This window comes from Macaca thibetana, chromosome 5 (genome assembly GCF_024542745.1).
Source record: "Macaca thibetana thibetana isolate TM-01 chromosome 5, ASM2454274v1, whole genome shotgun sequence".
NCBI classification, from domain to species: Eukaryota; Metazoa; Chordata; class Mammalia; order Primates; family Cercopithecidae; genus Macaca; species Macaca thibetana.
In genome coordinates, this window is record NC_065582.1 from 15,002,066 (window position 1) to 15,028,100 (window position 26,035).

Sequence of the window (26,035 nt, forward strand, 5' to 3'; positions counted from 1 at the left end):
AGTTTCAACGGCAGACTCAGTCAAGCAGAAGAAAAAAAAGTAGTGAACTAAAAGCAAGGTCATTTGACATTATATAGTCAGAAGAAAAAAGAGAAGAAAAGAATAAAAAATAATGAAGAAAGCCTATGGGAGTTATGTGCCATTATCAAGTGAAGCAACACATGCATAGTAGAAGTTTACCCAGAGAATAGAAAGGGGCAGGAAGTTTATTAAACTAAATAATGACTGAAAACTTACCTAATCTGGAGAAGAAAATGGACATCCAAAAAGATCAAAGATCCAAGAAGCTCAAATGATTCCACATATGTTGAACATAAAAATGTTTATACCAAGACACATTACAATTAAGTTGGCAAAATTCAAAGGCAGACTACTTTGAAAGTAGCAAAAGAAAAGCAATTTGTAATATACAAACCTCTATAAGATTATCAACTGATTTCTCAGGAGAAACCTTGCAGTTCAAGAGAGAGTGGGATAATGTATACAAAGTGCTTAATGAAAAGCAACAAACTGCCAATCATAAACACTATACCCAGCAAAACTATCTTTCAGAATGAAGGAGAAGTAAAATCTTCTGTCAAACAAACACTGCCAGAATCATTACTAGACCTTCCTTATGATAAAAACTTGAGAGATTTTTTAAATGGGAACAAAATTATGCTAATGCTTTTGCATATAAACGGGTATTTTACTAGTAAATGTAATATATACACACAGTAGTGATACTAATGCTGGTGCATAAATTAATGTTAACTCTAATATAAAAGTTACCCAAAAATATTAATAAATATCACAAAAATTTGTTAATGGATATAAAATATTAAAATAAGTAATTCTGACTTCAGTAATACAAGTATGTTGGGTGGCTGTTTAGGTTTTTTATTTTCTGAGTACTTCTCAGGATCAGTTTGTATCTCTAGAAACCTTGATGTGATTTTTGGCTGAGAAAACGATCAATCGGTAGATCATGTTGGGAAGAACTGATATTTTAACAATACCGAACTTTATGATCCATGAATATGAACTATATCTCTATGTGCTTAGATATTTGATTTCAGTAATTAGCATTTGGTTTATTTCTGCATACAGTTTCTGAATATATTTATATTTTTTAGATTTCTACCTAAGTACTTTGGGTTTGGGGTGCTTTTAAAAATAGTATTTTTTAAAACTCCACATGTACATTGCTTGTATAAAGGCAAAATTTGACTTTTGTGTATTGATCTTCTTTCACGTGACCTTGTTGTGCTTGCTTAGCAGGTCCAGGATTTTCTTTGTAGATGCCATCTTATTTTCTACATAGATCTGTTTTTCATCTCCAAAACCAGGGTTTTATTTCTTTATTTTCAAGATTGGCACCTTTAATTTTCTTGTCTTATTGCACAAACCATTATTTCCAATATAATGTTGAACATGAATGTCAAGAAAGGATACTACTGATCTTGGGGGAAAAGTATTCCACCTCTAAAAATTAGGCGTAATGGTAGCTATAGATTTTTCATATATACGTTATTAGCTTAAGAAATTTTCCTTCTTTTTTCCTATTTTTAATTTTTGAGAAATCTTTATCATAAAGGAATGTTGAACCCTTTCCAATTATTTTATCTGCATTCATTGAAATAACCATGTGGTGGTTTTTTTTGTTGTTTTTTTTTTTTTTTTTTTTTTTTTTTGTTTTGAGACGGCATTTCACTCTTGTTGCCCAAGCTGGAGTGCAATGGCATGATCTCAGCTCACTGAAACCTCTGCCTCCTGGGTTCAAGCGGTTCTCCTGTCTCAGCCTCCCAAGTAGCTGGGATTATAGGCACCTGCTACCACATACAAATAATTTTTGTATTTTTAGTGGAGAAAAAGCTTCACCATGTTAGCTAGGCCATATGGTGCTTTTTTTTTTCTTCTTCAGTTCATTAGACAATATGATGAATTATGGAAACTGATTTAACTACATTCTTAGAATGAATCCCACTTAGTAAAACTATATTGTGTGTTTTATGTATTTCTGAATTAAATTTCCTAACATTTTGTTAAGGATTTCTGCTTGAGATACACTGACTCGCAGTTTTCCTTATCTTGTAATATGTTTGTCCACTTGTACATAAATTAATTTTGGCATCATAAGATAAACTGAGAAGTGTTTCCTCTTCTTATATTTTCTGAGAAAAGATTATGTTAACCAGTATTATATTTCTTTAATATTTGCTATGATTGAACAGTAAAACTAACAGTTGATTTTATTATATTTCTTGGAAGGTACTTATCTACTAATTTAATTGCTTTTGTAGATATAGGACTATTTAAGTTATTTATTATTTGTCCTTGAGTAAATTTGGCAGGTTTTATCTTTTAAGAAATTAGTTACATCAAAATAATCAAATTCGTAAGTTGTAAACACTCTTTCTTTATTATTTTTTAAGTGTTAGGGAGGTCAATACTAATGAAACCTTCTTAATGACTGATATTGTTAATTTGTGTATTTTCACCTTATTTCCTAGTTAGCCTGATAATAGATTTATACACTTTATTGACTTTTTTAAAAAGTATAAACTTTTAGTTTTATTAATTTTCTCTATTTTTACCTGGTTTGAATTCTGTGTCTAATTTTAATTTGTACTATTTCCTTTATTCTCCTTAATCTTTTTTTTCTTTCCAACTTTTAGGATCGAGGATATATATGCAGGTGTGTTACATGGATAAATTGCATGTCAAGGGGATTTGGTGTACAGATTATTTTGTTACCCAAGTAACGAGCATAGTACCCAATAGGTAGTTATTTGATCCTCACCCTCCTCCCAACCTCTACCCTCAAGAGTGCCCTGGTGTCTATTGTTTACTTCTTTGTGTCCATGAGTACTTAATGTTTAGCTCATGCTTATGAGTGGGAATATGAGTATTTTATTTTCTGTTCCTGCATTAATTGATTTAGGATAATGACCTCCAGTTCCATGCATGATGCTGCAAAGGATATAGTTTTTTTTTAATGGCTGCATGGTATTCCCTAATCTATATTTACCACATTTTTTCTTTATCCAATCCACTGTTGATGGACATCTGGGTTAATTTTGTGCCTTGTTGTTGTGAATAGTGCTGCAATGAGCTTATATGTCCATGTGTCTTTATGTTCAAATAATTTATATTCTTTAAGTTATATGCCCAGTAATGGTGTTGCTGGGTTGAATGGTAGTTTAAGTTCTTTGAGTTATCTCTAAACTGCTTTCACTGGACTAATTTACATTCCTACAAGCAGCATATAAATGTTATGTTTTCTCTGCAGTCTCATCAACATTTCTTCTTTTTTTTAACTTTTTAATAATAACTATTCTGACTGGTATGAGATGGTAATTCACTGTGGTGTTGATTTGCCTGTCTCTAATGATTGGTGATGTTGAGCTTTTTTTAATACACTTGTTGCTCACATGTATGTCTTTTTTAAAATAAATTACCCATTCATGTCCTGTGCCCATTTTTTAAATAAGGTTGTTTTTTCCTTGTTAGTTTTAGTTTCTTATAGACTATTAGATCTTAGAATATTAGATCTTTCTCAAGTGCACAATTTGCAAATATTTTCTCTCCTTCTCTAAGTTGTCTGTTTTATCTGCTGATAGTTTTCTTTGCTATGCAGAAGCTCTTTAGTTTAACTAGGTCCCACTTGCCAATTTTTTATTGCTGAAATTGCTGTTGGTGTCTTCATCATGAAACCTTTGCCAGGGCTATGTGCAGAATGGTATTTCCTAGATTTTCTTTCAGCATTTTTATATGTTTAGGTCCAACATTTAAATCTTTAATTCATCTTCAGTTGTTTGTTGTATATGGTGAAAGGAGGTGTCCAATTTCAATATTCTGCATATGGTCAGCCAGTTACCCCAGCAATATTTATTGAACAGGGAGTGATTTCTGTACTTCTTGTTTTTCTTAGCCTTTATGAAGATGGTTATGTGTGTGTGGCTTTATTTCTGAACTTCTTCTGTTCCAATGGTCTATGTGTCTTTTTTGTACCAGTACCACGCTGTTTTAGTTACTGTAGCCTGTACTTTAGTTTGAAACTGAGTAATGTTATTCCTCCAGCTTTGTTTTCGTTGCTCAGAAATGCTTTGTTTATTCAGGCTTTTTTTGTTTTTTATAAATTTAGAATAGCCTTTTCTATTTCAGTGAAAACAATGTCATTGTTGGTCTATAGTAATAGGATTGAATCTGTACATTACTTTGGGTAATATAGCCATTTTAACAATATTGATTCTTCTTATTCTTGGGAATGGAATGTTTATCCCTTTGTATCATATCAGATTTATTTCAGCAGTTTTTTTTTTTAAATTCTCATTGCCGAGATCTTTGGTTAGCTTTATTCCTTGGTATCTTATTTTTTGTGTGGCTGTTGTGAATGGGATTGCATTCTAGATTTGATTCTAAGCATGGACATTATTAATTTACAGAAATGCTACTGATTTTTTCACATTGATTTTGTATGCTGTAACTTTGCTGAAGTTATTTATCTGATCTAGGAATCCTTGGGCAGAGACCATGGATTTTCTAAATATAAAATCACATAATATATGACGAGAATTAGTTTGACTTTCTCTCTTCCAATTCATGATGTTTGTTTCTTTCTCTTGTCTGATTGATCTGGCTAAGACTTCCAGTACCATATTGAATAGGAGTGGTGAGAGTGGGCATCCTTATCTTATTCCGGTTCTCAAGAGGAACGCTTCCAGCTTTGCCCATTCAGTATGATGTGGGATAGGGGTTTGCCATAGATGGTTCTTATTATTTTGAGCTATGTTGCTTTATGATATCAATGGTCTGTGAGTTTGTGTGTTTTTGTGGTAATGGTCTTTTTTTTTTTTCCTCCATGTTTAACACTCTCTTAAGGACCTCTTGTAAGGCAGATCTGTTGGTAACAAATTCCTCTAGTATCTGCTTGTCTGAAAAGGATTTTCTTTCTCACTTACGAAGCTTTGTTTGGCTGGATATGACCTTAGTGTTTGGATTTCTCTTCTTTAAAAATTCTAAATATATGTCCCCAATATCTTCCGGCTTGTAGGTTTCTGCTGAAGGGTCTGTTGTTAGCCTCATCACACTGTCTTTGTAGGTGAACTTCGCCTTCTTTCTATCTGCCTTTAATTTTTTTTTTTTTCATGTTGACCCTGGAGAATCCGATGATTGTGTGCCTTGGGGATGGTTGTCTTGCATAGTATCTCCCAGGGGTTCTCTGAATTTCCAGAATTTGAATATTGACCTCTTCAGCAAGGTTGGGGAAATTTGTATGGAAAACATTCTCAAATATGTTTTGCAGATTGCTTTCTCATTTCTCTCTCTTTTAGCGACTTCAATGATTTGTAAGTTTAGTCTCTTTACATAATCCTATATTTCTCCGAGGTTTTGTGTTTTGTTCCATTTTTAAATTTCCTTTACTTTACTGTTGTCTGACTGAGGTGATTTGATAAACTAGTTTTCAAGTTCTAAGATTCTTTCCTCACCTGGATCTATTCTGCTATTAATATTTCCAATTGTATTTAAAAATTCTTGTAATGAGTTTTTAAACTCTGTTGGCTCAACTTGGTTCTTATAATTGCTATTTTGTCTTTCTTCTCTTGTATTATTTGATTGGATTCCTTAGGTTCCTTGGATTGGCTTTCAACTTTCTCCTGAATCTTGTTGATCTTTGCATCATATTTGGAATTTTAAGTCTGTCATTTCAGCCATGTCAGCCTGGTTAAGAACTATTACTACGGAGCTAATGTTATTGCTTGTTGGTAAGAAGACACTGTGACCTTTTGCATTGCTAGTGTTCTTGGACTCTTTCTTTCTCATTTGTGTGTGCTGATGTTTCTTTTAACTTTGATATTTCTGTCCTCTGGATGGGGATTTTTGCTTTTGTATTTTTGATGCCCTTAAGGGCTTTACTGTAGCACAATTTAAGTTCAGTCAACTTGCTTTATTTATGGACAGTTTCAGGGAGTCCAAGCTCAGCTCAGCACTCCTGGGTTGCATGCTTTAACCCCAAGGGGCTCAGACCACATCTTTGTTCTCTGGCTCCTCAAAATTAAGCAGCTTCTGTGCTACAGGGGCCAAGGTGTTTCTGGTTTCTTGGGAACAGCACTCCAATGTGGGAGCAAAAGAGCTTCGTCATGGCAGGGGCAGTCCTCTGCCATGCCCAGCAGCCCTCCCTGCCATCTTTTTGGTGGGGTTCATGGAGTCTCCTACAGCCAGGATTTTAAAGATCCGTGGTGAGAGTGTACCACTCCTGGCCTATTTAAGTTATCCCTTCCCTAGGAGCCATTGGGGGCTAATAGTAAGTCCTAGTGCTTAGCAGCCACATGTAGGATCCTCACCTTCCACTCCCTTTAGCCTAACAAATGCATCATCTCTGTGTCCACTCTCAATGACTTCCTTCTGAAGAGTGTGCCAATCTTCTTCATGGTCTGGTCTCTCAGTAGAATATGTTCTTCCTGACTGCATCTACTTGGCTGTCTTGGCTCCCCTCTATTCTGATTAATGACATTTAAGAACCTATTCTTTCTCTAGTTTTCTAAGATGGAAGCCTTTGTTTTTACTTATACAATCAGTGATACAAATTTATCTATACATAGTACTCTTGTTGCATCCTTAAAATTTTGATATTATATTTCCATGGTAATTCGGGTCAAACAATTTTAAATTTCTCTTCCTATTTGACCAATGTGTTATTTGGAAGTGTACTTCTTAATTTCCAAATATTTACAGATCTTTCATTTTTTGGTATTGAGTTTTAGTTTAATGCCATTGCACTCTAAGTATATTGTATCATTCTATTTTAAGTTTGTTAAGATGTATTTTATCATTCAGAATGTGGTCTATCATGGGGAATGTTCTATGTGAGCTTGAGAAGTATGTTTTGTTGTTTTTGGATGGAGCATTCCATAAATATAAGTTAGATAAAATTTTTTTACTGTTTTTCTGGTCTACTTTAACCTTGTTGATTTTCCACTGGATGAATCTGTCAATTACTGACAAAGAAAGTGTTGAATTCTCCAACTATAATAGTACATTTTTCCTTTCAGTTCTGTCAGTTTTTGCCTCAAATATTTTGACTCTGTGGTTAGCTGCATACAAGTTAGGATTGTAATTTTGGTTAACTGGCCTCTTTATAATTATGTGGTACCTCATTTTATCTCTGATAATTTTCCCTTTCCTTGTCTGAAATATTAATACTCCAGCTTTGTTTTAATTATCATTAACATGTTATTTTTCTCCATCTGATATGGTTTGGATTTGTGTCCCCACACAAATTCAGTGTCAAATTGTAATCCCCACTGTTGGAAGAGGGGCCTGGTGGGAGGCAATTGGATCATGGGGGCAGATTTCCCCCTTGATGTTTTCATGATAACGAGTGAGTTCTTACGATATTTGGTTGTTTAAAAGTGTGTAGCACCTCCCCCTTCTAATTCATCCTCCTGCCCCAGCCATGTAAGATGTGCATTCTTCCTCTTTGCCTTCCAGCATAATTGTAAGACCTCCCCAGCCATGCTTCTAGTATAGCCTGTGAAACCATGATCCAATTTAACTTATTTTACCTGGTCTCAAGTAATCCTTTATAGCAATGCAAGAACAAATTAATGCACTATTCCTTTGATTTAACTTATTGGAAACTTTATACTTAAAGTGGCTTTCTTGCAAATGGCATGTTATTGAGGTTCATACTTTTTCCAGGCTGATAAATATTGTATTTTTATTGCTATTACTAAACTACTTATGTTTAATTGATTATGGATATATTTAAATTAAAATGTATATATTTATAATTGTTTTCTATTTATTTTCTATTCATTTTATTTGGTCATGGTTACTTGTTTCCATCTATCTACCTTTGTTTCAATTTAACTGAGTAGTTTATATGATTGCATTTAATGTGGCATATCAGTTATATTTTGATATTCACGCTTTTAATGGTTAAACGAGGTCTTTCAACAGACATTGTAAAATAATATTGTCCACCTTTGAATAACACTGTATTTTACATGTAGTGTACATGTAGTTTGATTATAATTTGTCTTCAGGTAGTTTTGTTTGAACTGAATGTGATTAAAGATTTTTTACCTTTCTTTACCTGGATAGTTACATCTTTTTGCAGGTTTGGAATGTTTCTACTATTATTTTTTTAAAATAAGCTTTCTGCTCCTGTTTCTTTTCTTCACTTACTTGAGTTCCTGTGATTAGTACATTTACTCTTTTGATACTGTCCCATAAAACCTTTTAAGTTTCTTTCCTTTGTATTATCTTTTTCTTTATTCTCCTCTGACTGTATATTTTCATATCATTATCTTCAGTTTTAAAGATTCTTTCTTTTTTCTTGATCACTTCTTCTGTTGATACTATTTGTTGCATTTTTTTATTTCATTAATTCTTCTTTTCAGCTCCAGGATTTCTGTTTGATTTATTATTATTATTATTTGTTTTCTTTTTAATAAATTTCTCATTCTAGTCACTTATTTTCTCATTTTTTGAATTGTTTCTCTAAGTTTTCTAGAAGTTTGCTGAACTTCCCTAAAAAAAGTTATTTTGAATACCTTGTCAGGCAGTTTATATATCTATGTTTCTTTAAGGCCAGTCGCTGGCATTTTTTTGTTCCTTTAGTAATGTCATATTTTTCTGATTTGTTTTCATTCTTGTGGCAATTACTCAATGGTAGTACATTACAGGAAGAAATAGATACTTGTGATGGTTAATATGAAGTGTCAACTTGATTGGATTTAACAATGCAAAGTATTGTTGCTGGGTGTATCTGTGAGGGTGTTGCCATAGGAGATTAATATTTGAGTTAGTGAACTGGGGGAAGAAAACCCACCCTCAATCCAGATGGGCATCATCAAATTGGCTGCCAATGTGGCCAGGAAAAGGTTGAAGAAGAAGGCTGAAGGAGCAAACTTGCTGAGTCTTCAGTCCTTCATTTATCTCCTATGCTGGATGCTTCCTCTCCTCGAAACCCTGACTCCAATTTCTTTGGCTTTTGAACTCTTGTACTTAACCAGTGGTTTGCCAGGGGCTCTTGGCCCTTCTGCCACAGCGTGCAGACTGCGCTGTTGGCTTCCCTAATTTTAAAGTTTTGGGAATTGGACTGAGTCAATACTGGCTTTGTTGTTTTCTTCTACAGCATATCAGAGTACTGCCCTCTCTGGGATTCTGTGGTGGACCCACCCATGCTGCAGCTCTCTGCCTGGTAGGGGTCACACCCTTAGCGTTCTTCCAGGTATCCCTGTTCCCACATCTTCTGTTGGAGGGAGTCTGCCCTGCTGAAATCCAGGGGCTATGGTCTTGGTGATTTCTGAATCCTTTTCCCTTTGCTTTAAGGATAGCACACTTTTTGGTTATACTTCATTCTGTTTCTTCATGTATGTTTCCTTGAGTCTCAGCTGGCAGTGTTTCTGATGGTGTAATCTCATGTCTAATCATGGATTCTGTTAAGGTAGCTGCTTAAGTCTGTGGTTCACACCCACACTAATTCTCCTTATCGAATTATTGATATGTTGGACCTTGGTGTTTTCTTCTGATCTGACAGTTCTACCTTCCATAAAACACTAGAATACAAAATAATTCTGCCATATTATTTGCCAATTTATATCAAAAATGCACTTTCCTCCAGTTCTCAATGTATTTTCCTCATTTCTGTCTGAAACATCATTAAAGTGTTCTGTACCATCCAAATATCTAACAATGTTCTCTTCTTGACTACTGATGTAAAAAGGAGGCTTTCTCTCCAACCGTCCTCTTTTCTTTCTAACCCTCATCAGAATCACCTTTATGGCAATATCATCTATTTCTACTATGCAAATCAAAGTTTTTCAGCAACTATTCATTACTCTGTTGTAAATCCATTTCCATACTGTTGGGCATTTATTAGAATATCCCCCCACTTCTGGCACCAACTTATCTTACTCAATTTGTACTACAGTAATAGATACCATAGATAACATGCTTAGACAACAGAAATTTATTTCTCACGGTTCTAAAGGCTGGGAAATCAACATCATAGTGCTTACAGATTCAGCGTCTGGTAAGAGTCCACTTCCTTGTTTTTACATGACCATCTTCTCATTGTATCTTCACATGGTGAAAAGTAGAGATAAAGGAAACAACCTCTCATGTCTCTTAAGGGCAATAATTCCATTCATGAAGATTCCTTCTTTATGACTTAATTAGCTCCCAAGACCTGACATTCTACCATAAGTTTGGGAGTTAAAATTTACACTTGTGTGTTTTGGAGAGATGCAACCATTCAGTCCACAGAAGATGCTTACCATATAAGTAACTATAATACAATATTTATTTCATTTTATTTTCTCTTTCTTGCATTCCTCCCCTCACTAGTCTTGTCAGACTGGACTATACTTAAAAGCATCATTTATTTCTTCACAAATGTTAGCATCTTCCATAATGCCTGGCTTAATTTTGTGTATAATATAAAGTGGTTGACTTAATGGTGACCTTTATTTGGGATGCTACTCAAAAAGCATTTACACTTAATACATTTTAAAGCAGAAAATTATTCAACAGTTATGATTAATTTGGGTTCTGAAACAGGTTGATATAGACCCAGAATTCCATGGTCCTTCCCTCTATATGCAGCTATATACCATGGAAATAATTCAACAGACAACCAAAAGAGACCCTGAAAGCTGAAAAGAAAAGAAAAAATACAGGCTGACTAGAAAACCCTGTATTTGAAAGTTGGCAACAGGGTAAGTTCCCTGAGTTTTGCTTTAATCTCTCTATTATATCCCAAACTGAGAGTCAGAGAGGCCTTTATCCTAGCGTTTCCAGCAATCATTGACAATAATGACAACAAAAACGCTAAGAAAGGTTTGCTTTTTCTGGCCAGATGATTGAGAATGGAAAATAAATTCTTAACAAATACCCTGTGAAGTGCACCAGCATCTGCTCTAAAGCCAGAAAACATATGTGCTGATTCATTCACAGTGGCAGCTTCAAAGAATTAGTGAGACCACCTAAAACACAAGATATAACCAGTGAAGTGCTGGGCAGTACAATTGGCAACATCAAAGCCCAGGAAGGTAGACTTAATCCTCATCAATAACCAGGTAAAGTGCAACATTAAATCAAATTTAATGCTAATCACTTGTCATTATAAGGCAGAATCAAAGATCTAGCTAGCTGACCTGACCCATATTCGATAACTAATGCAATGAAGGGGAGTCTGAATTAGCCACAGCAAAGCCATCAGTAAAATCTGACATTTTAAAACACTCCACCAAATTACATAAAAAGACACAAGTTGTATGGCTTCTGTGCCTCCTGTCTCCATGCCTGAAAGTGGCCCAGTGATACTACTTGGCTCGAGAAGGACCTTCAACTCCCAGGTGGCTCCATCATTGATTGGGCTTGAACCTCCTCAGAGGCAGAAGAACAAAGTAACCCAGAATAACATTGAAAATTTAACATATATTGGAACTCAGCCAATAAAAGCAGGCCAGGTGTATACTATAATACGGTTTGGCTGTGTCTCCACCGAAATCTCATCTTGAATTGTAGTTCCCACAATCCCCATGTATAGTGAGAGGGACCAGGTGGAGATAATTGAATAATGAGAGTGGTTTCCCCTATCCTGTTCTTGTGATAATGAATTAGTTCTCACGAGATCTGATGGTTTTATAAGGGGCATCCCCCTTTGCTGGGCACTCATTCTTCTCCTTCCTGTCCCCATGTGAAGAAGGACATTTTGCTTCCCCTCCTGCCAGGATTGTAAGTTTCCTGAGGTGTCCCCAGCCATGCTGAACTTTGAGTCAATTAAACCTATTTTCTTTATAAAATATCAGGTTTTGAGTATGTCTTTATTAGCAGCATTAGAATGGACTGATGCACACTCTATTAAAAAGGCAACTTCCTCTCAAATTGGAAGATATAAAGACGATTAAGAATCTCCCAGGCAGTGTTGAGTCAGATTGGGATCTAAACAAAGTAACCTGAATATAGATATGAGATCAACAAGATTGTGAAGAAAGAAGCCCTGGACTCTCCTCATTTCCACCCCCCAACACAACACACCAATTCAACAACAGTTGACAGGTAAATTCCTTTGAGAAATTCAGAAACTAATTGAAAGGTGATTACACTGAGAAGAACACAAAATCAGGCTCATCAAACCTGAGGGAGGCTGGGAACATCATCTCACCAGAAATCCTACCTGTGGAACAGCACAGCACCATATGATGAAGAAGAGGTCCCCCCAGCTTCAGGCTTCTCCTGGAAGAGGGAAAGAGTTGCTCTATGTACCCAGCACTTCAGCTTTACAGTGTGTGCTCCCCAGATGACTGGCTTCTGATTACCAGTCAGTATGCTCATGGGACTGCCACAATCTAGCCATTTCTGGGAAAAACAGGGATAGAAATTTGTGCTGGCAGTCATGATAGATCTGCTTCCCAGCCTAGCACAGTGAGGGGATAAAAAATGCCTATTAGTTCTAGCATCCCCTGAGAAGGGAAAGTGGCATTCAAATTCCCTGGGGCTTTTCCATGAAATCTTGTATTCCCAGTAAAGTCTTGTCTAGCTTGTATCTTGCCTGTCTCTGAGTATGGATGAGTGTGACATCATGTAGTCTCCTGGGAGAGACAAAAAGATATAGGTTTGGGTCGTAGTTGCATAAACCCTCTCTCTGGGCTAGCAAAGTGTTCAGGAAAATATCTTCAGCTTCCAGCTTCTACCTAGGGAAGGAACGAATGGATCAACATATCCAGTGATCACATACTTATGAGGGCTGCCCAAAGAACTGACTTCTGACTTGCTTATCTCAGATTGCGGATGGAACCAGGAAAAATCTAGTCACTGGGTCTAGTAAAAATTGAGATGGTAATTTTGACTGACGGTTACTATCATCCCTCTTCCTCTCAACTCAACACACAGTGAAGGTATGTAAAACTCCAGCTCCTAGCTTTTCCTTGGAGAGAAAAAGACCATGCAATGGCCAACATTTCTTGGGGCTGCCCATAGAAATGGTTACCATCTTGCTTGTCCTGGTCACTCATGGGACCTGACAGATCATATCTGGAAGCTACAAAGAACTAAGAAAGTTTATTGGATAAATATGAATGTTAAAGAGGCCCAAAGAATGTCTGGCCAGTCTGACTGGTCATTTAATGTACAAGGTTAGTCTTTGAAGACTTGGAGAAATGACTGCTTACTTTTTTTTTTTTTTGGATGGAGACTCGCTCTGTCACCCAGGCTGGAGTGCAGTGGTGCGATCTCGGCTCACTGCAAGCTCCACCTCCCAGGTTCACGCCATTCTCCTGCCTCAGCCTCCCGAGTAGCTGGGACTACAGGCACCCGCCACCACGCCCGATTAATTTTTTGTATTTTTAGTAGAGACGTGGTTTCACCATGTTAGCAGGATGGTCTCAGTCTTCTAACCTCATGATCCTCCCGCCTCGGCCTCCCAAAGTGCTGGGATTACAGGCATGAGCCACCACGCCCGGCCGACTGCTTACTTTGTTATTGCAAGACACCAACACAGAAAGTTGAGTAAAATGAAGAAAAAAGCAAAGGTGTTCCCAGCAAAGGAAAAATATAAATCCCTAGAAATCAATCCTAATGAAATTGAGGTATAACATTACCAGACAGAGAATTGAAAAGAATGGTTATGAAGATGCTCACAAAGATCTGGAGAACAATTCAAGAAAAAAGTAAGAATTTCCACAAAAAGTTAATATTAAAATGTACCAAAAAGAAATTATGAACTGAAGAACACTCATTGAAAAATTTACTAGGAGGGTCCAATAGCAGTCTAGATTGAGCAGAAGAAAATATCAGCAAACTCAAATGATTGAGTTTGGAAATGATTAAGAGAAAAAAGAAGAAAAAAGAAAAAAAGTGAAGAAAGCTTGAGGGACTTAGAGGAACCATTAAGTCTAACAATATGTGCATTATGAGAGTTCCAGAATAAGAAGAAAGGAAGAAAGTACAAGAAATATTATTCAAAGAAATGTTGACTGAACATTTTTCAAATCTGAGGAAGGAAACGAACATCCAGGTTCATGAAACCCAAAGGATCCTAAATACAGCGAATATAAAGAAATTCAAATCAAGACAAATCATCAGAAGTCAAAGAGATAATGTTGAAAGCATCAAGAGAAAATCAACTTATCACATACAAGAATATCTACTCCCATAAGACTATCAGTAGATGTTTCAGCAGAAACATTGGAAGTCAGAAGGGAGTTAAATTATATATTCTAAGTCCTCAGGGAAAAAACAAACAAACAAACAAACAAAACCCAAGAATGCTAACCCCAGCAAACAGTTATTCAATAATGAAAGATATAGCCTTTCCCACACAAACAACAACTGAGGGAGTTCTTTACTACTAGACATGCATTACAAGAAACGCTAAAGGGAGTTCTTCAAGTTGAAATGATAGAACATTAAAGAGCAATGTAGTAGCATTAAAACTCTAAAACTAATTGGTAAAGGTAAGTACATAAACAAAAGAAGAACAGCATAATACTTTAATGATGGTGGTAAATGTTTTTCCATTCTACCATAAAAATACTTTTGTAAAAGACACAGGTATTAAAAATAACTATTGCTAAAACTATGTTAATAAATGCACAATATGAATACAAGTACATTTTTAAAATGATGGCATAAAGTGTTGAAGAGGATAGATAAAAATATTGATGTTTTTATATGCAATTGAATCTAAGTTGTTATCAGCTTAAAAGACACTGTTATAACTGTAAGATACTTTGTGTAAGCCTCACAGTAACAAAAAGAATATATACATAGAAGTTGCAGACAAGAAAAAGAAAATAATCAAAGCATATCAACATCAAAAAATCAATGAAACACAAAGGAACAAGAGAAGAAAAAACTGACCCAAAAAACAAGTGACTAAGAAAAAAAAAAGCCAATAATAAATCCTTTCCTATCAAAATTACTTTAAAAGTAAGTCAGTTAAACTCACCAATAAAAATACAGAGTGGGTGAATAGAGTAAAAAAGTAAGTCAACTATATACTATCTACAAGAGACTTACTTAAACTTAAGGACACATATAAGCTGAAAGCAAAGATATGAAGAAAAATCTGTAAAGTGATTTACAGCCCCCATCACAATTCCAATTGTACTTTTTACAAAAATAAAAAAATGTCTAAAATTTGTGTGAAATCAAAAAAGACCCTGAATATACAAATCAATCTTGAGAAGGAAGAACAAAGCTGGAGGCATCACATTTTCCAATTTCAAAATATATTACAAAGATTCAGTAATTAAAACAGTATTATTAATGGCATAGATGCACTTATAGACTGATGGAACATAATAGAGGAGAGCCTAGAAATACATATTTTCATATATAGTCAACTCATCTTTAGCATGATTGCCAAGAATACACAATGTGTAAATAATAGTCTCTTCAACAATGGTGTTTGGAAAACTACATATCTACATAAAAAAGAATAAAAGTGGACTCGTATTTTACACTACAGTAAAATAAAACTCAAAATAGGTTAAAGATGTCTTGAAACTGTAAAACTTTTAGAAGAAAACAGGGAAAACTTTATGACACCAAAGGTATAGACAATAAAAGCAAAAATAGTGAAACAGGACTAGATACAACCAAAATCTTAGTCAACAGAATTAAAGACTCTCAATAATCTAGATATTGAAGGAACATACCGCAAAATAATAAGAGCTATATATGACAAACCCACTGCCAATATCATACGGAAAAGGTAAAACCTGAAAGCATTCCCCTTGTAAACTAGCACAAGATGAGGATGTCATTTCTCTCCTTTCTTATTCAATGTAGTTTTGGAATTTCTGATCAGGGCATTCAGGCAAGAGAAATAAATACAGGGTATTCAAATAGGGAGAGAGGAAGTCAAATTATCTTTGTTTGCAGATGAGATGTTGCTATATCTAGAAAAACCCACATTGTCAGCCCAAAATCTTCTTAAACTGATAAATAACTTCAGTAAAATCTCAGGATTAAAAAATATCAATGTGCAAAAATCAGTAGCATTCCTATATACCAACAACAGACAAACAGAGAGCCAAAACATGAATGAACTCCCATTCACAATTGCTACAAAAACAATAAAGTACCTAGAAATATAACTAACATGGAAAGTGAAAGACCTCTCCAAAAAGAACTATGAACCACTGCTCAAGGAAATCAGAGAGGACACAAACAAATGGAAAAATATTCCATGGTCATGGATAGGCAGAATCAATATTGTGAAAATGGCCATACTGTCCAAAGTAATTTATAGATTCAATGCTATTCCCATTAAACTAATATTACATTCTTCACAGAATTAGAAGAAACTATTTTAAAATTCATACAGAACCAAAAAATAGCCTGAATAGCCAAGACAGTCTTTAAGCAAAAGGTACAAAGCTGGAGGGATCATGCTACCTGACATCAAACTATGCTACGAGGCTACAGTAACCAAAATAGCATGGTACTGGGAAAAAAAAAATCAGACACATAGACCAATGGAACAAAATAGAGAACACAGTAATTAGACCACACACCTAAAACCATCTGATTTTAGACATATCTGACAAAAACAAACAATGGGGAAAGGATTCCCTATGCAATAAATGGTGCTGGCAGAACCATATGCAAAAAATTGAAACTGATCCCTTCTTCACACTTTATACAAAAATTAATTCAAGATGCATTAAGAACATAAATGGAAAACCCAAAAGCGTAAAAGAAGCCCTGAACAAAAATCTAAGCAATATCATTCAGAACATAGACGAATGATCTCATGATGAAAACACCAAAAGCAATTGCAACAAAAGCAAAAAACGACAAATTGGATCTAATTAAACTAAAGAGCTTCTACACAGCAAAATAAACTATCATCAGAGTGAAGAGACAACCTACAGAATGGTAGACTTTTGCAATTTATCCATCTGATAGAGGTCTAATATTCAGAGTCTACAATGAACTTAAATTTATGAGAAAGAAGAACCCCATTAAAAATGGGCAAAGGATATGAACAGACACTTCTCAAAAGAAGACATTCATGCAGCCAATAATCATGAAAGCTCAACATCACTAATCCTTAGAGAAATGCATATCAAAACCACAATGGCATACCATCTCACATCAGTAAAAATGGGTATTATTTTTAAAAAGGCAAAAAACAACATATGCTGGTGAGGTTGCAGAGAAAAAGGCGCTGTTGCTGGATTCGACCATTGTGGAAGACAGTGTGGTGATTCCTCAAAGATCTAGAGGCAAAAATACCATTTGACTCAGAAATCCCATTACTTGGTATATACCCAAAGATCTTAAATCATTATATTATAAACATATTAATACATGCATGCATATGTTCACTGCAGCACTATTCACAATAGCAAAAACATGGTTTCAACCTAATTGCCCATCAATGATAGGCCAGATGAAGAAAATGTTATACATATACACCATACAATACTATGAAGCCATAAAAACGAGTTCATGTAATTTGTAGGGACATGTATGAAATCATTATCCTCAGCAAACTAAAGAAAAAACTAAACTGTGCATGTTCTCACTTATAAGTGGGAATTGAACCATAAGAACACATGGGTACATTGGGGTTGGGTGGGGGAACAAGACACCCCAGGGTCTGTTGTGGGGCGGGGAGGGAGAGCATCGATAAGAATAGCTAATGAATGCTGAGCTTAATTCCCAGGTGATAGGATGATCTGTGCATCAAACCACCGTGGAATATGTATACCTATATAACAAACCTATGCATACTGAATGCGTTCCCCTGAGCATGGAACTTAAAATAAAAGTTGAAAAAAGATCAGTAAAGTTACATGATACAAGATCAACATACTAAAATTAGTAGCATTTCTATATGCCAGCACTGAGCAATCGAAAAAAGAAATAAAAATAGTAATCCCATTTACAATAGCCACAAATAAAATGAAATATCTAGGAATCAACTGAAGAAAGCATCCTATCATGAAAACTATAAAACTCTGATAAAACAAATTGAAGAAGACGCCCCCAAAATGGAAAGATATTCCATGTTCATGAATTTGAAGAATCAATATTGTTAAAATGTCTATATTACCCAAAGCAGTCTGCATATTCAATGCAATTGGTATCAAAATACCAATTACATTCCTCAGAGAAATAGAAAACCAATCCTAAAAATTATATGGAACCATGAAAGACCCAGAATAGCCAAAACTATTCTGAGAAAAATAGAACAAAACCGGGGGAATCACATTACTTGACTTCAGATTATACTACAGAGATATGGCAAGCAAAACAGTGTGGTACTGACATAAAAACAGACACATAGACTAATGGAACTGAATTAAAAAGCCAGAAAGAAATCCACACACCTACAGTTAACTCATTTTTGACAAAGATGCCAAGAACATACACTGGGAAAAAGACAGTTTCTTCAATAAATTGTGCAGAGAAAACTGGATATCCACACGCAGAAGAATGAAACCAGATCTTTGTGTCTCACCATGTATGAAAATTAAATCAAAATGGATTAATGACTTAAATTTAAGACTTCAAACGATTAAAGTACTACAGGAAAACATTGGGGAAACACTCCAGGACATCGATCTGTGCAAAAATTTCTTGAGGAAACTCCCTAAACACAAACAACTAAAGCAAAAATGGACAAATGGGATCACATCCAGGTAAAAAAATCTGCACAGTCTTAGTGCAGTGGCTCATGCCTATAATTCCAGCACTTTGGGAAGCCAAGGCAAGTGGATCACTTGAGGTCAGTAGTTTGAGAGCAGCCTGGCCAACATGGTGAAATTCCATCTCTACTAAAAATACAAGAATTAGCTGGGTATGGTGGCATGCACCTGTAATCCCAGCTACTCAGTAGGCTAAGACAGGAGACTTGCTTGAACCTGGGAGGCAGAAGTTGCATTGAGCTGAGAGCACAGCACCGCACTCCAGCCTGGGCAACAGAGTGAGACTCCATCTCAAAAAAAAATAAAAAAAGTCTTCTGCACAGCAAAGGCAACAATCAATAAAGTGAAGAGTGAAGGAACAACCCACAGGACAGGAAATATGAAATATTTGCAAATCACCCATATGACAAGGGATTAATACCCAAACTATGTAATGAGTTCAGACAATGCTGGAGGAAAATAAAATCTAATAACCCAATTTTAAAATGGCCAAATATCTGAATAGAATTTCTCAAAACAAGACATTCAAATGGCAAACAGGTGTATGAAAAGATGCTTTGATTTAATCATCAAAGAAATGCCAATCAAAACTGGAATGACATGTCATCTCACTCTAGTTAATTTGACTTTTATCCAAAAGACAAGCAAACGCTGGAGAGGTTAAAGGGAACCCCCATACACTGTTGGTGGGAATGTAAATTAGTACAACCACGATGGAGAACAGTTTGAAAGTTTCTCAAAAACTGAAAGTATAGCTTCCATATGATCCAGCAATCTCACTGCTGGATATATATATCAAAGAGAGACCTGCACTCCCAAGTTTGTTGTAGCACTATTCACAATAGCCAAGATTTGGGAGCAACCTAAGTGTCCATCAACAGATGGCTGGATAAAGGAAATGTGGTACTAATACACAATGGAGCACTATTCAGTCATAATAAAGAATGAGATCATGTTATTTGCAACAACATGGATGGAACTGAAGGTCATCATGTTAAGTGAAATATGCCAGGCACAGAAAGACAAATGTTACGTGTTCCCATTATAGGATCTAAAAATCAAAGCAATTGAACTCATGAAGATAGAGAACAGAAGGATGATTACCAGAGACTGGGAAGAGCTGTAGGGGGATGATAGGGAGATGGGAATGTTTAATGGGTACAAAATAATAGAAAGAATAAATAATACCCAAAATTTGCTAGCACAACAGGATGACTATAGTCAAAATAATTTCATTGTACATTTTAAAATAACTAAAAGAGTGTAATTTGACTGTAAAAAACAAAGGATAAATGCTTGAGGGAATGGGTACCCCATTTTCTATGAGATGACTATCAGAAATTACATTTGATGTGAATTAGAATTGCATATCAAAATATCTCATGTACCCCATAAATCTATCTACTTATTAAGTACCCACAAAAATTAAAAATTAAAAAAAATTAAAATGTTCCCTTTGTAAAAGATTCAATTAAGAGGCTAAAAAGACAAATTACATACTGGGAGAAAATATCTTCATATCACATATCTGATAAATAATTTTTGTCTATAATAAATAAATAACTCTCAAAAGTCACCAACAATAAAGCAAGAAATCCAATTAGAATATGGTCAAAGTACCTCAATGCACATGTCACCAAAGGGGATACACAGATGGCTAATAAAAGCATGAAAAGTTCATCAACATTATTACCCAGTAGGGAAATGTGAATTCAAGCCAACATGAGATGTCAATATTGACCTGTTACAATCACTAAAATAATAATTTTTTTTTCCTGGAACATTTTTCTGTAATTTCTGGAATCTTCCTTTCCTGAAAAACAACAATAATCAAGTTTATATTCAGGCTTTTTCATGGTGACATTCTTAACCCTCAAATTTTATTAAAACCTGACTCAAGAGTGCAAAGCCCTGTGTCCTGGAAGCGTTCCATTCTCATCACGCCTATATGCAATAAGGTCTGGAGTCACACTGCTTCATTTCTCAAAGAAAATCACCAACCACTAACCCAGGAGCTTTTGAGTTTCTTTCTTATTCTTCCATCAGTCTTCCCAAATTAATCCTGTGTAACCTCAACTTGTTTTCTTCATATAAACTTATTTCTCAAATTCATAGAAATCTCAAGTGGTTTTATTTTTTTTTCTGTTTTTCTGAATTTTCTCTCCATCCCTAGGTAACCTAAATCCAACTTCTATCAATTCATTTACTCTTCCAATCTGTTACCCCAAATTAGATTCGTGCTGTCACCTGCTTTCTCTTCTTCTGCAACAAGGTAACCACCACTGCTATAAAAACAATAACAACAAAACTCAAGATTATACAGTTAAGGGATGCTTAAAAGGATAAGATATACTTGGAGTTGAAGTTAGATATTTGGACCTGAAATAATGAATTCATTAACAGATAATTACTTCAATCTCTGCTATCCTTTTAATGCAATTATTTTGCTTTTTGCACAATACGCTTATAACTATGATTTTATTTTCTCATCATGCTAATGGATAAAGTTCTTCATTCCTTGTAACATCTTTGACTTTTAATCAAGTTAGTGTATATCAGCAGTAAACCAAGGACTCATTATTTTTTACCACTTAAATAATTTTATATTTATCCTAATAATTACTATTTTATTACATAATGATATGGAGAACTACATTCAGGCTAAATATTATCCTGTTTATTAAAATGACAAGAAAACTTGAATTATTTTGGAACCTTCCCAGTGCTAGTAGGAAGATAACTTATTTTCCAAAATGCCAGAAACTCATATGAAAAATAAACATCACCGTATGATATTTCTGAGGTAAACTCTTTCAACTTATGAGTAATATATTGATTTTCCAATATCTTGATTTCCCTCCTGTGGTTCTCTCTGATATGCATTTTCTTGCTAATTATTATGGAATGTGGTTTTCCGTGAAGGGATAATGAAACATATTGTACTATTAAGAATGACTTTAATCATTTGTATCTTTGTCAGAATTTATTCCTTAACTCAGTTTGTGAGAAGGTAATAAGAAGAGAACAGACCAAAAATATGAGAGCCAGACTGACTTGCACACATTATATTATTTTAGGGACTCAGATATCACATTATTGAAGCAGCAGTACATTGTCATGGAAAATGTGGTCTAGTGTTAGTAAAAATCCATATTTTTTAAATAATGCAGGCTTAAAATATCCTGAGAGACCACTTCCTTTTCTTTCCTCAATTCTTTTTTCTATTTCCCAAAGCTCCTTCAAATACATAAATGTCTGTGTCCAAATTTCCAATACCTCTTTTCCTTCACTTCTTAGCCCAATTGTTTTTGTAATTTGTGAGGCACAACCTATTAACAATTTAGGATGTATTAACAAATCAAAATCTAAAATATAAAAAAACGTTAAGGGGCTTATATTTTAAACAGAATCTGAACACTTGGCAACAGAAATTTCTGGTGTTTGTCTGTGTGTGTCTCTGTATTTATGCATGCATAACTATTTAGTGCTTCTCTCCTTTACAGTCAAACACTTGGATGATTTACCAGCTGATAAATTAGTGATTTCCATTATCTTTTCTACATATGACCTTAGAAATAGATGGTTTGTACTGCCCATTTTTATTAGCCAAGGTTTTTACGTGAGACCTCACATGGGAAAGGCAAACATAAATCTCTTCCCCTTTGTCTCTCAATTTCTTAAGTTCTAGGTTTAGTTGCGTAGCAACAAGAATCACTGAATTCTACGAATGACGATGACACATCAGCTTCCACATTTCATTGTAGTCTGACGCCATTTTATAAGATTTTGTTTCTGAGTTATCTTCAACATGAATAAATCAAAGAAGCTTCCTTGTTTCCATCCTAGAGGCTCCCTGTAAACTCTAATTTCACTTCAATTTTAGTACTTCTGCTCCTGCTGTTCCCCTGCTTTCAGGTTATTTCCTCATCATTCAGACTTATTGTAGAACTCTTCTAGTATTTTAAGATCTAGAAAAAAAGTCTGTTCCTATTATTAAATTGTTCCTATAGGATCCAACCATCTATGACTATCTGCAATTCTTTGCCAAAAAGTAACTAAAATCATTTATTATCTGCCCACAAATTAGTTTCCTAATAGAGGGAAAAGAGTCTTGGCACCATTGTTAGCAAATAAAGATTAAAATAGCATTAAGAAGAGAAAAGATGGTAATAGAAAATAAAAACCAATGTGGGAAAATGTAATAGCTATATTAACTATCTGCCAGTTAAGCAAGTGTCCTGGACTGCTTGAGGAACTGCATAGAAATAAGATTAGTTATTTATAACTCATCTCACTTTGAGAGGTTAACTGTGAAACAAAGAGGGGCTTTTCTATGGGAATGTTTAAAATCTGTTTATATTTTCCCACTAAACATTCCATATGAATATGTCTACATCTGCAATATTTTCCTCATTGAAATTTTTTATTTTCTTCCCGAATTCCGTAATACTAACTCCTAGGAGAGTACATCTGACTATGAGTGTTCTGTTTTCTTTGGCCTAATTGAATGCTTCTGTAACCGTATTTCATTATCTGGATATCAGATCAGAGGAAAATGTAGGAAATCATTCCTAAATATTATAAGCATAAACTTGGATCTATTCAATTTTCTTTATGTGGTAGGTCTGGTTTGGAGAATGACTCTAAAGGATCAGTTTAGTCAATATGAATTAATTAAGTAGCATTGTTTTCCCTAATTGATTATTTTTAATGTCATATTTTTCCCAAGCCTTTATCAAGGTATAAAAAGATGTATTTGTTGTTGTATAGATTTTGTCCTTGTTAACCAGAAAAAAGTTGATAATATTTCTATTACTAATATCTTAGTTCTTGAGTTCACAGTTACCCACTTGACGTCCAAATTTTAAGTCGTTTCAGTTATCTGAACAGAATTATTTTCTCACATATTCTAGTCAAGAAATCTGGGACAGAGTAAAAATTATTTGTACACATCAGTGAAATCTTATATTCTGGAACATTCCTAAGTTAGCACATTTGAGTATTAATAAAATCTTAATAAATGAGGTATCTATTTTAAGTATTTAGGAGACAACTGGTACATATATAAAACATTTTTTCATGTATGTAGAATTTAATAAAAAATCAATGAACCAGAATTCTCATGTCCCTTTTTTTCCTGATGTTTTGGGTTTCATTGAGGCTCTTGTAAATACTACAAATAAGCCAATTTTTAATGAAATACTGTCTACTTAAAGCATTCAGATGTTTCAATGTTAATATTGCAGAGGTTTTATGGACATATAACAAGTCAAACATTTACAAAAAATGGGAAATTTAGGAATTCCTAATTGTTTAGCAAACAAATTAGGAACTCACAGAAGTTTCTGGGAAAGACAGCAGTCAACAAAAGGAAGAGACAAAATAAAAGGAAAATAAACATAAACTATAAATCTAATCTCAAATGTAAATCTGTTGGTCAGATCATAGACCTTGATCCCAAAATCTTGGGAGCAAAGTATTATCCCTTTGAACCAGAGTTCTGAAAATTAGCTGTCTAGTTCACTAAGTCATTTTGCATACGTTTTAATGTCCCTCAGAATCAGTTCACAGTGGAGCTGGATGTCCCTGTTACCAGATTGAGAGCACAAGTACAAGAAGAAGCATGGTACATGGGTGTATGTCCTAGAGTTGATTAAAGTATTTATGATTAAGAATATCTGAAGCAATATTTCCAGCCTAGTTCTAAATCTGACTCTTGTCAGTGTCACTGTCACTACATTTATTCCTTCTTCTAGTCTATATATAATATAGAGCTGAATTGAGAGACATCCACATTTGGAATTGAAGCCTTGAGTAGGTGACTTTGGACAAAGCCTTGGTTTTCTAATAGTGTCTGACCACATGAGATGCACTGCTATGGTTTGAATGTTTTGTTACCTCCAAAATTCATGTTGAAACAATCACCAATGCAACAGTATTAAGAGGTACAGCCTTTAGGAGGTGATCAATACTGGATATATATATGGCTCCAATACTGTACATATGAAAATATGTACCATTAAAAAGGGCTTGAAAGAGGGAATTCACCCTTTATTTGTGCCTTCCTTCCCTTCTGCCATCTGAGGATACAGCATTCCTTCTCCCCAGAGGATGCTGCAAGGGACCATCTTGGAAGTGGAGAATGGGTGTTCACCAGAGAGTCAGCCTACTTACTCCTTAATTTTGAACTTCCCACCTCCAGAACTGTGAGGAATGATTTTCTATTTTTTTTTAATGAATTACCCAATCTTAGGTGTTTTGTTATAACAGAACTAATGGACTAAAACACATACTAAGATGCTGTATGTAAAAAAGGTATCAAGCCAAGTCTTTTGTGTGTTTTTGTGATAATAGGGTGATGGTTTATGTTGATTTTGAAATGTTAATCATTTTATCAGAGGGCTAAGAACATAACTGTAAGAATGATTCAGCCCTTTTGAAAACTTAGTTTTGATATTAAACACCATTTACTCATTTTATTCTACCCCAGCTAGGAGAGACCATATAGACTTGAAGCATCATTGAAAACAAATTTTGTACATTTATCTGAGGCATTTTACCTATAAAATTGGAAGCTCTAGGATTATTAAAATTTTTATTCAGGAAAAAAATCACAATGTATTTGGTTTTATTTTATTTGATTAATTTTGTTTGCTACACTTTAACATTATTATTACACAAAGGTAAGTTTTAAATGCAAGGGGGTTATGGATTATTATATGAGGATAAGTCTTACTCCAATTAAAAATGTAAAAAAAAATTATAACATTATAAAGCATGGAAGCAACAACATAAACTTCACTTGCAAATGTTTAAATAGTCCTTGAAGTGTGAGCATAGAGACTTGCCCTACTTGGCTCCACTTGGATTATGACAATTAGAACTAAAACATGATAATGGAACCCAAGATACTGAGGAACATTTTTTCCAACCATATATTTATAATGTTTGAACCAATTAATACTATTACTTGGGTTATTCTTTTCATAAATATTACAGAAAGTTATATGGGGCAGCATCAAACACTGTGAGACAGTTTGAGATGGTTAAAATGCTTTTGTTTTGTGAAGACAGTTTGCCGTCTTTAGTAGATCCTTCCCATTCAGAAATCAGAGTGAACAGCATACTATTAATTGTGTTACAGCCACTAATGACCTTTTTGTATAGTAGATCAAGCATTTCCTTGAATATAAACACTAAATATCTTATTTTTTAAACTATTATTTTATCTAAGTAGATATTTGATTATTTTAAAATTTATAGTGGGTGTTTAATGAAATTAGAAAAGAAAAGCACTTATTATATTATATTGAAAATATGAACAGCCTGAAGGCTATCTGGACTTTATGGAAATGTTAACACATAAATCTCTTGCA